This window comes from Hibiscus syriacus, unplaced genomic scaffold (genome assembly GCF_006381635.1).
Source record: "Hibiscus syriacus cultivar Baekdansim isolate YM2019G1 unplaced genomic scaffold, ASM638163v2 tig00112234_pilon, whole genome shotgun sequence".
NCBI classification, from domain to species: domain Eukaryota; kingdom Viridiplantae; phylum Streptophyta; class Magnoliopsida; order Malvales; family Malvaceae; genus Hibiscus; species Hibiscus syriacus.
Window position 1 is genome coordinate 70278 of NW_024063278.1, and position 12604 is coordinate 82881.

The window sequence follows — 12604 nt, forward strand, 5'->3', positions numbered from 1 at the left end:
TATTCCAAAAAAATGTTATGCATTTGAAAATTTTGATATCAATTGTTAGATAGATATCTATTACATTTAAAACACATGCATAAACATTTAAATTTAGGTCAAAAATTTAAAATTTGTAAAATCAAAGTATTTGAAAAGTTGATATCAATTGTTAGAGAGATATCATTTGCATTAAAACCAATTTTGACCAAAATTTTATTATGATGAACTAAAAATTCTAAAAAATCATTAAAACTTTAAAATGTTCATCATAACATCTTTTCAACATACATGAGATTAAAACAATAATGCATAATCATTTAAAACCAAAACTCATGCATGCTTAAATTCAAATGAGCAACCAAATAACCAAAATTAATAGCTTTAAGCTTAGAGGTTACCCATTCCTTTTTTATGTGTGGCTAGAGCATCTTGAATATCATCACTTTCATCACCATTGCTCCCACACACCTACAAGAGACATTTAAGTAGATTTTGGTATCCAAATTGCTTTGGATCCTTGAATGTTAGTTTTAATGCCCCTTATTCCTTTCGGAACCCATACTTGCCTAATTTTAAAACATTTTCCTTTCTTCAAAGGACAAGTATGTTCCTTATGACCATGAAAATGACAATGTGAGCATTTTGTCATTTCTAAACATAATAAGCTGTTTTTAGAAATTAATTCTTTTTCTTTTGTTAAGCTTTCAAGTTTAACTTCTAACTAAAAAAATTTCTTTTCTAAATCATTTATTTTGATTTTTGAAAGCTTTAAATCATTTTTCAAAATTTCATTTTGATTTTCAAAATCAACTCTTGCTTTCAAAATTAATTTATTTTCAATTTTGAGTTTTGAAATTAATTTTGTATATTTGGAATTCATGGTCTTAAATCTCAAATACAACCTATTATAAGCATCTTGTAACTCATTAAAAGTAAATTAATTAAATTCATTTGAGTTAGAAGATACCTCGAATTCTTCATAAGTGGCTATTAGGCATAGGTTGACTACTTCATCATCATTGGAGTCATCTTCTTGGAAGATCCCTTCTTTCTTAGAAGGGGACAATCATACTTGACATGCCTCATTCTTTGACAATTGAAGCACACCGGAGGACTCTTCTTCTTTGTTGATTCATATTTTACTTCATTGGAAGTCATGAATCTCTTTAACTCTTGTAAGAGCTTGACCTTCTCATCTTCTTGTTCATCGTCTTCTTCATCTACCTCATCACTTGAATCTTGATAGCTTTCTTTAGTGGATTTGAAGGCAATGCCTACCTCATTCTTCTTCTTATTTTTCTTGTTTTCACCTTCTTCTTCTTCCTCCACCATCATCTCATGAGTAAGAAGAAAACCAATCAATTCATCGAGAGTGAGAGTCTTTAGGTCTCTAGCTTCGATAATAGTCGTCTTCTTCGATTGCCATGAACTTGGAAGAGAATAAATCATCTTCCTTATAAGCTTCTCATTAGGGATTACTTCTCCAAATCCCCTGAGACTGTTGACAATAACGAAAAATCTATCTGTGTCTTCATCGGGTTTCATCTTGAAGTTGTCGTAGCTATGGTTGAGAAGACTTTTCTTTGATTCTCTCACTTCATCCGTTCCTTCATGAGTGACTTGGAGCTTATCCCAAATCTCTTTGGCACTTGAACAAGATGAGATTATTCCATATTCATTTGGTCCTAAAGCACATAAGAGAATATGTATAGCCTTAGAATTAAGCTGGAACTTTTTATACTCTTAATTACTCTAATCGTCGAATTCACAGGGTGAAGTAGAGTAACCCCTCTTGATTGAGTTCCAAGCTCCTAGATCGTAGGCTCGAATAAAGTACATCATCTTATTCTTCCAATGAGCATAATTTGCTCCATTGAAGAAGGGTGGCTTGTTGACCAGTTGGGAATCCATAACGGGTAAATCTTCTAAGTAATAAGCATCGGAGGTTGAAGCCATTTCTTTGTCGGTTACGTCGGGAATTGGTAGAGCGTCTTCTAGGATCGTCTCAAGGATGTTAAGCCTTCTAATGAGTTAGGATCTGATACCAATTGTTGGGATTTTGTGTAAGCTCGAATCGACAATCAAAACGGTTTGCAAAGAGGGGTCAAAACGATTTTTTTGTTTAGGGAGTAAGGAGATTGAAAGATAGAAAATTGCACAATGATTTATAGTGGTTCGACTTCTCAACCAAGTCTACATCCACTACCTTAGCTCCTCACCAAGGATATTCTAACAAATTCACTAATTTTTCTTTCTTTTTATAGGACAACGAGATAACCTTTACAAACTCCCTAGTTTTTCACGGGCTAAACTAGAACTTTTCCCTAGCTTTTCACGGGATCAGCTAGAACATTTCCCCTTTACAAAAGGATAAAAGAAGTAAACAAATAAACCTCTCAAAGGTAAGTGTTTACAAGAATAAAGCTCACAATAACAAATATTTACAAGAGAAAGGAAAATAAGAATAAAAAGTTCTTCTCTTGTGTTTGATTGCTTGGATAGTTGTTCTCATGCTTCTTCAAGTGTCCTCAGCTTGTATTTATAGCTTGAAATGAGTTTGAAGTCGTATATAGCCGTTGGGGATGTTTTGGAGCCATTTGGGGATTGTTTTTATGCAAAACAAGGCTACCCATAACATGGGGTATCGGTACCCCTTCATAGGGTATTGATACACCTTCATTAAATTCAAATAAACTAGCCGTTGCAGCTAGGGTGTATGGATACACTGCAGGGTGTATCGATACACTAGTGTATCGGTACACTCATAGGTGTATCAATACACTAGTTGTATTCGGTGTTTGAACAGTCATAGGTGTATGGATACACTACAGGATGTATCGGTACACCAGTGTATGGATACACTCATAAGGGTATCGATACACATTTACATTTTTGCTCAAATCTGAATTTAATAGACTTTGAATTATTTTTGAAACCTTTTTAAAACTTTGAATAAATTCAATTCAAGTCCAAAAATATTTTACCTTAAATTTGTTATATCGAAACATAATTCAACATAACTGAAGGTAACGACATGGACCAAAATGAAAACGAATTAAATGTTTGATGATTGTATTGTAAGTTTCAAAAGTTAGGTGACCAAAATGAAAGTATCCTAAAAGTTAAGGGACTATTTATATAGTTTACCCTTAAAATATTAATAAGTTTGATGATGGTTACAGAAGATTGGGTTTCTAACCAAATCGACTTGGACAAAGATAAATGTCAACCAATTAAACTAAGTTAATACGAGGGAAAAATGTATCTATCGGTGATTTGGTGGTCAATGGATATAGATGGTCACGGGTCGGGTTTCGGTTAACCTGACCCAATATTTTGAGATAAAATACAAATTCGATCTGATCCGACCCAAAATAATAAAAATATTATTTTTATTTAATAAAAACAATGATTTAATTTTAAAAAATAATATATAGAGGTGCATTATTGTAATTATCTCTAAATATATATGGTAAAATTATATTTTTTTCCGGGTCAGATATTTTTTACCCTAAACCCGAATCTGATTTTTTTTAAAAAAATCCGACCCAATTCAATCGGGTCGGGTCAAAACCCATCGGGTTTGGATCTCATGCCCATCCCTACCTATGATAGGCTTAATTGTAAAAGAAGAATATTTTTGTAATGTAAAAAAGGGTGAACTACACGGGTGACCACCGGACTATGATCATCAACCATTTTGACCACAAACATTTAAAAGCGATAAACCCAACTATTTAAATCGTTTAAAAAAATCATTGGCCGTTAATTTTTAACAGATGTGATGACGTGTCCATTAATAAAATTGACATAATTATATATTTAGTCCTTAATATTTACGTATTCTATAAATTTAGTCACTATTTTAATTCATCAAAATAAATTTAACCTTTCAATCCAGAGGTGACACGTGTCACTATATGATTGGAATATTAATTTCATTAATTTTAATATTTTAATTAAATACATTTTCCACCAATCAGGTGGTGACACGTGTCACCACCAGTGTAAAGGGAAAACAAAGTGAAGTGGAAAGAAGTTACCTAGGGTATTCGAACCAGGGTGGGCAATCCTTTGCCACTGAGCTAGCCTATTTATTTGGTTCTAAAGTGCACAATATTTTATATATTGTGTTTGGGATTATTTTACACAAGCATATATGGCTTAAAGTTATTCATTGATAGTCCTGAAATTTTCATCATTTTTAAACTCGGAATATCATATTCCCCGTACTATTTTTTATAGGTAAACTATACGATTGACCACTCTAACTATTCAATTATTTTACTTTTATCATCGATCTTTTAATTTTGTCAACTAAACCATTAAATTATTTAATTGTTTACAATCAAGCCACTAGTCGTTAACAATAAAATATATTATGTGACGTGACAGTTAAATATTTTGGTGTAATCATATATGTGGTCTATGTTATTTACATATTCTCTCAATTTAGTCATATTTTTAATAAATAAATAAAAACCCATGATCTTCTTCTATGGCAACCATTTCCAAGCTTTCTTCCTCTAACCCACCATTTTCTCTTCTTTCTTTCAAATCCAAATCTTCTTCTTCCCTCAAATGCTTTATTAGGTTCCATACCAAGCATGGTTTTAACTCTAAATTGCTTTCCTCTTCTTGCTTCTCCTTCACAAATATCCACCCTCCCAAGGGTTATTTGGTGTAAGTATATTTGCTTCACATCAACGCCTTTTCTCTTACTGGGTTTTTTGTTTGTTTGTTTGCTTTGATGTTGATTGATTTTCGAGTGTTGAAGTTGAACCCTTTTTTTGGAATTTTTGTTATTGCATGCTAATGTTTTTTATTTCATTTCTTTATTTGATGTTGAGATAGCTTTGTACATTGTATTTGATGGTGATAATTTTTTGAAAGATTGTTTTCAAGTAAGTTGGTCTGGGTTTTGACCTATATGGATCTTTATAAGTAACAATGCGTATTGTTATTCAGTTTGATTGTTTGTTTGATATTTTTACCTTTCTTTTTGATTTCAAATATGTTTTTCTTATTGCAGTGTAAGGTGTTCTCTTCCTGATGAAAATGGTAATTAAGTAAAGAGGATTACTTTACAAGATCTTTATAAAAAATAAGGGTAGTATACGGTGTGACAACCTTTGTAGGCCAATGACTAATCTGCTTTCACTGATCTAAAATGGGGTTCAAAGTGTAACTTGTAATGCCCCAAATTTAGGGCTAGTAGTTTCGGGTTTACTCGAGAGATATGTGAACCTCGTGGAGTTCGTAATTAAAGTCATTGGGCCAAGTTTGGACTTAATAGGGTTGGAATTGAGCTCAATTATTCATAAAAATGGGATTTTTGCATAATAGAAATATGAGGAAGGATCAATAATGTAATTTCTCATTTTAAAAAGATATAACTTTTATACCTCATCTCATCTTCTTATGTTCATTTCATCCTTCCTCATTTCTTTCTCCTCGTTCTTTTTTAAGACCATAACTAAAGATGAGTCTTTTTAGCCATTTCATACTTCTTTTGAACTTCAAATTTGTCTTTAATCCCTCCAACAACCTTTTATTAAAGATTCAAGCTTGGTATCTCGTCGCGTGTGTTATGGCACGTAATTCTACAAGATGTGTTATGACACGTAATTCTATACAATTTATACAATCGATACAAGTAATACAGTAGTGAGTGAGTATCATCTCCACATGTATTGGAGGTATTTTTACAAGAAAGATATAGAAAAAAGGTGTCACAAACTAAATCTAAGTATGTAAGTATAATGATAGAGACAAATGAAATTAATGTTGTGGCATATGGTATGTATAAGGTGTATGGAATTGCTGAGGCAAATAATGGAGTGAAGTGGAGTGAAATTGTTGTGGTGAAGGTTGACAAAATTGTAAAAAATATATTGAGGCAAGAATTTAAGTAAAATGCAAAATTGTGTTGAAGCAATAAAATAAATTAAACCTCACACAATCAAGCTTTTGTAGGGGTAAATGGTTGGATTTGCTATGGAAACTAATATTCTATGTCTAGAACGATCTATGCACTTATGAGTATGATGCCCGAAAAAATTTGCTAAAAGTGCTCTTAAACTATCTCTAGCAAAGAATCTGACAAACTAATGCTAAACAATATCTCTCAGCGTGAACTACAACACTAGCTTGTAACACCCCCAACCTGTACCCAACCCGAATACGAGTCTGAAGTGTCACATTGACTCTTCAAACTTTGACATTTAAAGAAAAATAGGGAAATTTTAAACTTTCATTAAAACCAAATACGCTAATTTACATAAAAGAAACCATAAAATACAAAATTGATCAGAGCGTTTATAATTAACAACTTATTACATGCCAACACTCTATACACAACCCAAAATACCTACTTTGACAATTACTTCTGATCTGATCTATTAGTAGTGATGATGTCCTTTCCACTCTATTCTTGCTCTTCTTGATTCTTGGTACCTACGCGTAAATCACTTACACGCTAAGTCATAGACTTAGTGAGGCATAATCAAATATGGAAGAAACTATAACTATTAAACATGCATGAACAGATAATCTTTCAATGCCATATCAAACAATTATTACATTAAATATAATATAAGGTATACATATAAGTATCACACATTGATTCCATCACAATTCTACTATCATTTGTATCTTGTAATTATATCCTCTTGTCTCTAACCTTTTAATCAACATTTGATTCATTTAACCAAGCAATACATATATCCTCCGATAAATCATACAATTAATATAACAAAATATATACAACACATGTTATTTATTTATTGGCCCATGTACACTTGTGAGAACTATAGATATGTGAGTCTATTGAGGTTGTGCACTATGCTGTCACCACAGCTCGTATGGGGTCCCACTAGGGGCTATGAGATTTGTCCCAAAGGACCACTATAAAAATATCCCGAAGGATCACTATATGTCCCGAAGGACCGCGTAGACCCTCGACTCTTGGCATGCCAACTATACCTATAGCTCTCGTATCATATAACATGGGCATTATTATTTATTATTTCATATTTTCACCTGTACTTATCACTGCTCATATGATTTCATATGCATATATCACGTAACTTATGACACTTCTCTTGTGTTCTTATAACATGTATATCATTTCTATTAATTGTTCACATATGGTTCTATAAATCCCATAACACTCTTATCTCCTTTTTCATCTCATCCTGTGTTCACATATACTATATACATTCATCATGTATCATATAAACATGTATTCACACGTATCATTTAACATATGCAATAACCAATAACACACATATATCATGTCAAACATATGCTCATATTAATGTGTTCATGCATTATACTTATAGGAAATAGACTTATCGCAAGTCTTATTTCCATTAAACATAACACACTATCTAATATGCACTCACCTTGCCCTCACTGATTACTAATTATTCCTATGACTTCCTTTCTTTCGATCGAATTCTAACTCGGGGATCGTTCCAAAGCTTGCTCGATTTCGGTATCTACATAATCATACATGGATTCATATCAGTATTATAATTGATATATTCTAAACTATCACTCCATAGGATAAAAAGAAAGTTATTTTCAACTTTTAATAGAGGCATGCATCGATGCACTACCCCATGTATCGATGCATCCCTAGACGGGTGCATCGATGCATCGATGCACTATCTATGCATCGGTGCATAAATCCCATTCGATGTTTTTATTTTAAAGGAGTGCATCGATACACTTCATGTGCATCGATGCACATCGAATAGTTTCTAGATTTTTACCCTTGATGCATCGATACACATTGAATGTGCATCGATGCACATAGCTCAAAAATGTTATTTTTTTCACGAAAATCTCTACAAAATCTTCTTAACACTTATATTTCCCCTCTCTTAATATTCTTAACTCTTATAACACCTATTTAAACTAATTAATATCCATTTAATACCTCTTAAACATAAAAATCCATTCCTCCACATGAAATTTAAGAATTTCACTCAAATTCCAAAAATGTTCCAAATCTAATTCTAACACTTTGTATTTCTTAATTAACACTATGACAGGTCAAATTAAACTTCAAATTCCACTTATCAACTATTTCCCATAATTTTATTTAAAAACTCATTTTCTTTAATCTCTTATAATTCCCTCATCTTGTGACTTTAAAGCAAATTAAGCTTTCCATAAGCTTAATTAGCATCTAAGGATCAAAACCAAACTTAAATTTTAACTAACAATCAGCTTATGAAAAATCTTACCTTTGCTATGAGTCTCCACATTTGAGAGAAAAGAAGAGAAGAAAAGAATTATGGAACCTTGTTTTTCTTTCTTTTCTTTTACGTGGAATTCATATATATATATATATGTATATATATATTCTTTAATTCTTTCCCATGCAAATAACCATTTTATCCTTCTATTCTTTCTTCCTAGCAATTTAACCCAATACCAATCAATACTATTTAATAATTCTTCTTTAGTCACCAAATTCTGAAGTTTTACATTTTAATCACTAACCCATATTTTAAGATGTTACAAAAATCCCCCTTAAGAAAAATTCATCCTAGAATTTTCATTACACAAGGAGATAAGATACTGTCTACACATATACTATTCATTTTCACATCTCTCCTCTTCAATAGATCTGTGGTGCTATTAATAACTTTACTTCATTATTTTAATTCTTCCATTACCTTTTTCCTTGATGCTCTCATATTTCTTTCATATCCCTTATACTTATCCCTCCTAATCATTTTAAACTTTTTCTGTCAATTCTTACTTCCTCCAAACGTACCAATCCTTGTCTCTATTATACTCACTATCAAACCATTCATATACTATACATTCTTCCCAATCCAAAAATAGTTTGTCCTCCATTTCCTTAACTCATCAAACCTTCATTCCCACTTATCCATAATACAATTTCCTTGGTTCGCATTCAAACATTCCATTCCTTCTACCTTATCTTGTCACTGAAGTAAAGAAACTACTTTATTTCAGAACTATAAAGATCCTCTAATCCTATAATTTCCAATTTTACTTCAAATCATTTGAATATAAATTCTATCAAATTAACAGAGAATTCAATTCTCCAAATTCTAATGGAACATTCTCAACATATTTATCCAAACACTGCACCCTAATAAATTTGCCACTTCCACATTACAATAATTAACTTCTAATTGAATTCTCAATTCTCACATCAATTTACTACTAATATAGGAATATGCAAGTCCAGATCAATCCAGATCATAACGTATCTACTACAAAAAAGGTACATGTTATCATCTCTGGATCATCAAAATCTTCATTAGTATTAATATTATATACTCGAGCAGTGGAGCGTATTTCCTGTTGAGTAGAAGATTCGGTCTGATTTTTTCCTCTACCTCTATCGCGTCCTCTCTGAGATATCGACGAAAATCGCTCTGACTGTACAGGCTCTCCATCCCTCAACGGACAATCCTTCATGTAATGCCCTGTTTCTCCATATCGGAAACAGGCTCTGGTGACCACTCTACACAATCCACTATGGTTTCTTCTACAAATCTGACATTGTAAAACTTGACTCTGCTGTGCTCGCTTATCACTAGACCTTTCAGACTGAGTTTGTTTAACTCTCATTTGATTTGATTCTTTAATGGAGGATGCCATTGATTCTGACGGTGCTTGAGATCGGAAACTCAAATCTCTACCTTTCTTGGGTGGTACCATGCTCGATGAAACCCCAGTTCTTTTCAAAGATTGAGCTCTCTGCTCCCCAAACCATTCATTCTATGCTCTTTCAAGAGCTTTCGCACGATTTACTACCTCTTGAAACGAGGACAAATTTAGCATGATTAACATCTTTTTTAATCTCGGGCGCAAGCCCTCTACAAACCAATCACACGCATCTTTCTCAGTTGAAATCAACTCAGTTGCAAAACGACTGAACCTGTTAAACTCGCACTCATACTCATACACATTGCGATTCATCTGTTTCAATTTCAAAAATTCTTGCTTCATTTGTCTGATGAACTGATCTCCTATATACTTGTGCTTAAATTCTTCCAAAAATAAATACCAAGTTATCTGATCACTTGGCATCCTCAAAATGACATTCGTCCACCAAATTCTCGCTTGCCCACGCAGCAAGGAGACTACTCCATCTAACTTTTCCATATCAGAACAATAGAGTCCTTCAAGCATGATTTTCACATCGTTAAGCCAAAGGTCCGCAACAACTGGACCTTCCTCGGCTTCACCTTTGAACTCAGGAGCTCCTAATCTTTTTAACTCTTTTGCCACATTCATTCTCTGTGTTGAGGAGACAAGAGGTTGGAAACGCGCCAATACCGCGTCCAACGTCCTAAAGAATACATATTTATCAGCTACAGACACTCCAGAAGTTGCCCGTTCTTCACCTTGCTTGGCCAGGGCAGGTGAATTACTACTCTCAGCTAATTTATCATCACCCGCTTCACCTCGGGAGCTATCTTGTCCGGACATCTAATAAAATATAATCAAATCATTATATTAGCAAAACAACATACTTACTATTATATCAAATCAGAAGTTTTCATTATTCTATTGGCATATATACTTTATATGACACTCTAGACTCCGGTTTATGCCGAGAATCGACTAAACCGTAGCTCTGATACCATTAAATGTAACACCCCCAGCCCGTACCCGACCCGGATACGAGTCTGAAGTGTCACATTGACTTTTCAAACTCTGACATTTAAAGAAAAACAGGAAAATTTTAAACTTTCATTAAAACAAAATACGTTAATTTACATAAAAGAAACCACAAAATAAAAAATTAATCAGAGCATTTATAATTAACAACTTATTACATGCCAACACTCTATACACAACCCAAAATACCTACTTTGACAATTACTTCTGATCTGATCTATTAGTAGTGATGTTGTCCTTGCCACTCTATTCTTGCTCTTCTTGATTCTTGGTACCTACGCGTAAATCACTTACACGCTAAGTCATAGACTTAGTGAGGCATAATCAAATATGGAAGAAACTATAACTATTTAAACATGCATGAACAGATAATCTTTCAATGCCATATCAAACAATTATAACATTAAATATAATGTAAGGTATACATATACGTATCACACATTGATTTCATCACAATTCTACTATCATTTGTATCTTGTAATTATATCCTCTTGTATTTAACCTTTTAATCAACCTTTGATTCATTTAACCAAGCAATACATATATCCTCCGATAAATCATACAATTAATATAACAAAACATATACAACACATGTTATTTATTTATTGGCCCATGTACACACGTGAGAACTGTAGATATGTGAGTCTATTGAGGTTGTGCACTATACTGTCACCACAGCTCGTATGAGGTCCCACTAGGGGCTATGAGATTTGTCCCGAAGGACCACTATAAAAATATCCCGAATGATCACTATATGTCCCAAAGGACCGCGTAGACCCTCAACTCTTGGCATGTCAACTATACCTATAACTCTCGTATCATATAACATGTGCATTATTATTTATTATTTCATATTTTCACTTGTACTTATCACTGCTCATATGATTTCATATGCATATATCACGTAACTTATGACACTTCTCTTGTGTTTATATAACATGTATATCATTTCTATTCATTGTTCACATATGGTTCTATAAATCCCATAATACTCTTATCTCCTTTTTCATCTCATCCTGTGTTCACATATACTATATACATTCATCATGTATCATATAAACATGTATTCACACGTATCATTTAACATATGCAATAACCAATAACACACATATATCATGTCAAACATATGCTCATATTAATGTGTTCATGCATTATACTTATAGGAAATAGACTTATCACAAGTCTTATTTCCATTAAACATAACACACTATCTAATATTCACTCAGCTTGCCTTCACTGATTACTAATTATTCCTATGACTTCCTTTCTTTCGATCGAATTCTAACTCGGGGATCGTTCCAAATCTTGCTCGATTTCCGTATCTACATAATAATACAAGGATTCATATCAGTATTATAATTAATATATTCTAAACTATCACTCCATAGGATAAAAATAAAGTTATTTTCAACTTTTAATAGAGGCATGCATCGATGCACTACCCCATGTATCGATGCATCCCTAGACGGGTGCATCGATGCACTGTCTATGCATTGGTGCATAAATCCCATTCGATGTTTTTATTTTAAAAGAGTGCATCGATACACTTCATGTGCATCGATCCACATCGAATAATTTCTAGATTTTTACCCTCGATGCATCGATACACATTAAATGTGCATCGATGCACATAGCTCAAAATGTTATTTTTTTCACGAAAATCTCTACAAAATCTTCTTAACACTTATATTTCCCCTCTCTTAATATTCTTAACTCTTATACACCTATTTAAACTAATTAATATCCATTTAATACCTCTTAAACTCAAAAATCCATTCCTCCACATGAAATTTAAGAATTTCACTCAAATTCCAAAATGTTCCAAATCTAATTCTAACACTTCGTATTTCTTAATTAACACTATGACATGTCAAATTAAACTTCAAATTCCACTTATCAACTCTTTCCCATAATTTTATTTAAAAACCCATTTTCTTTAATCTCT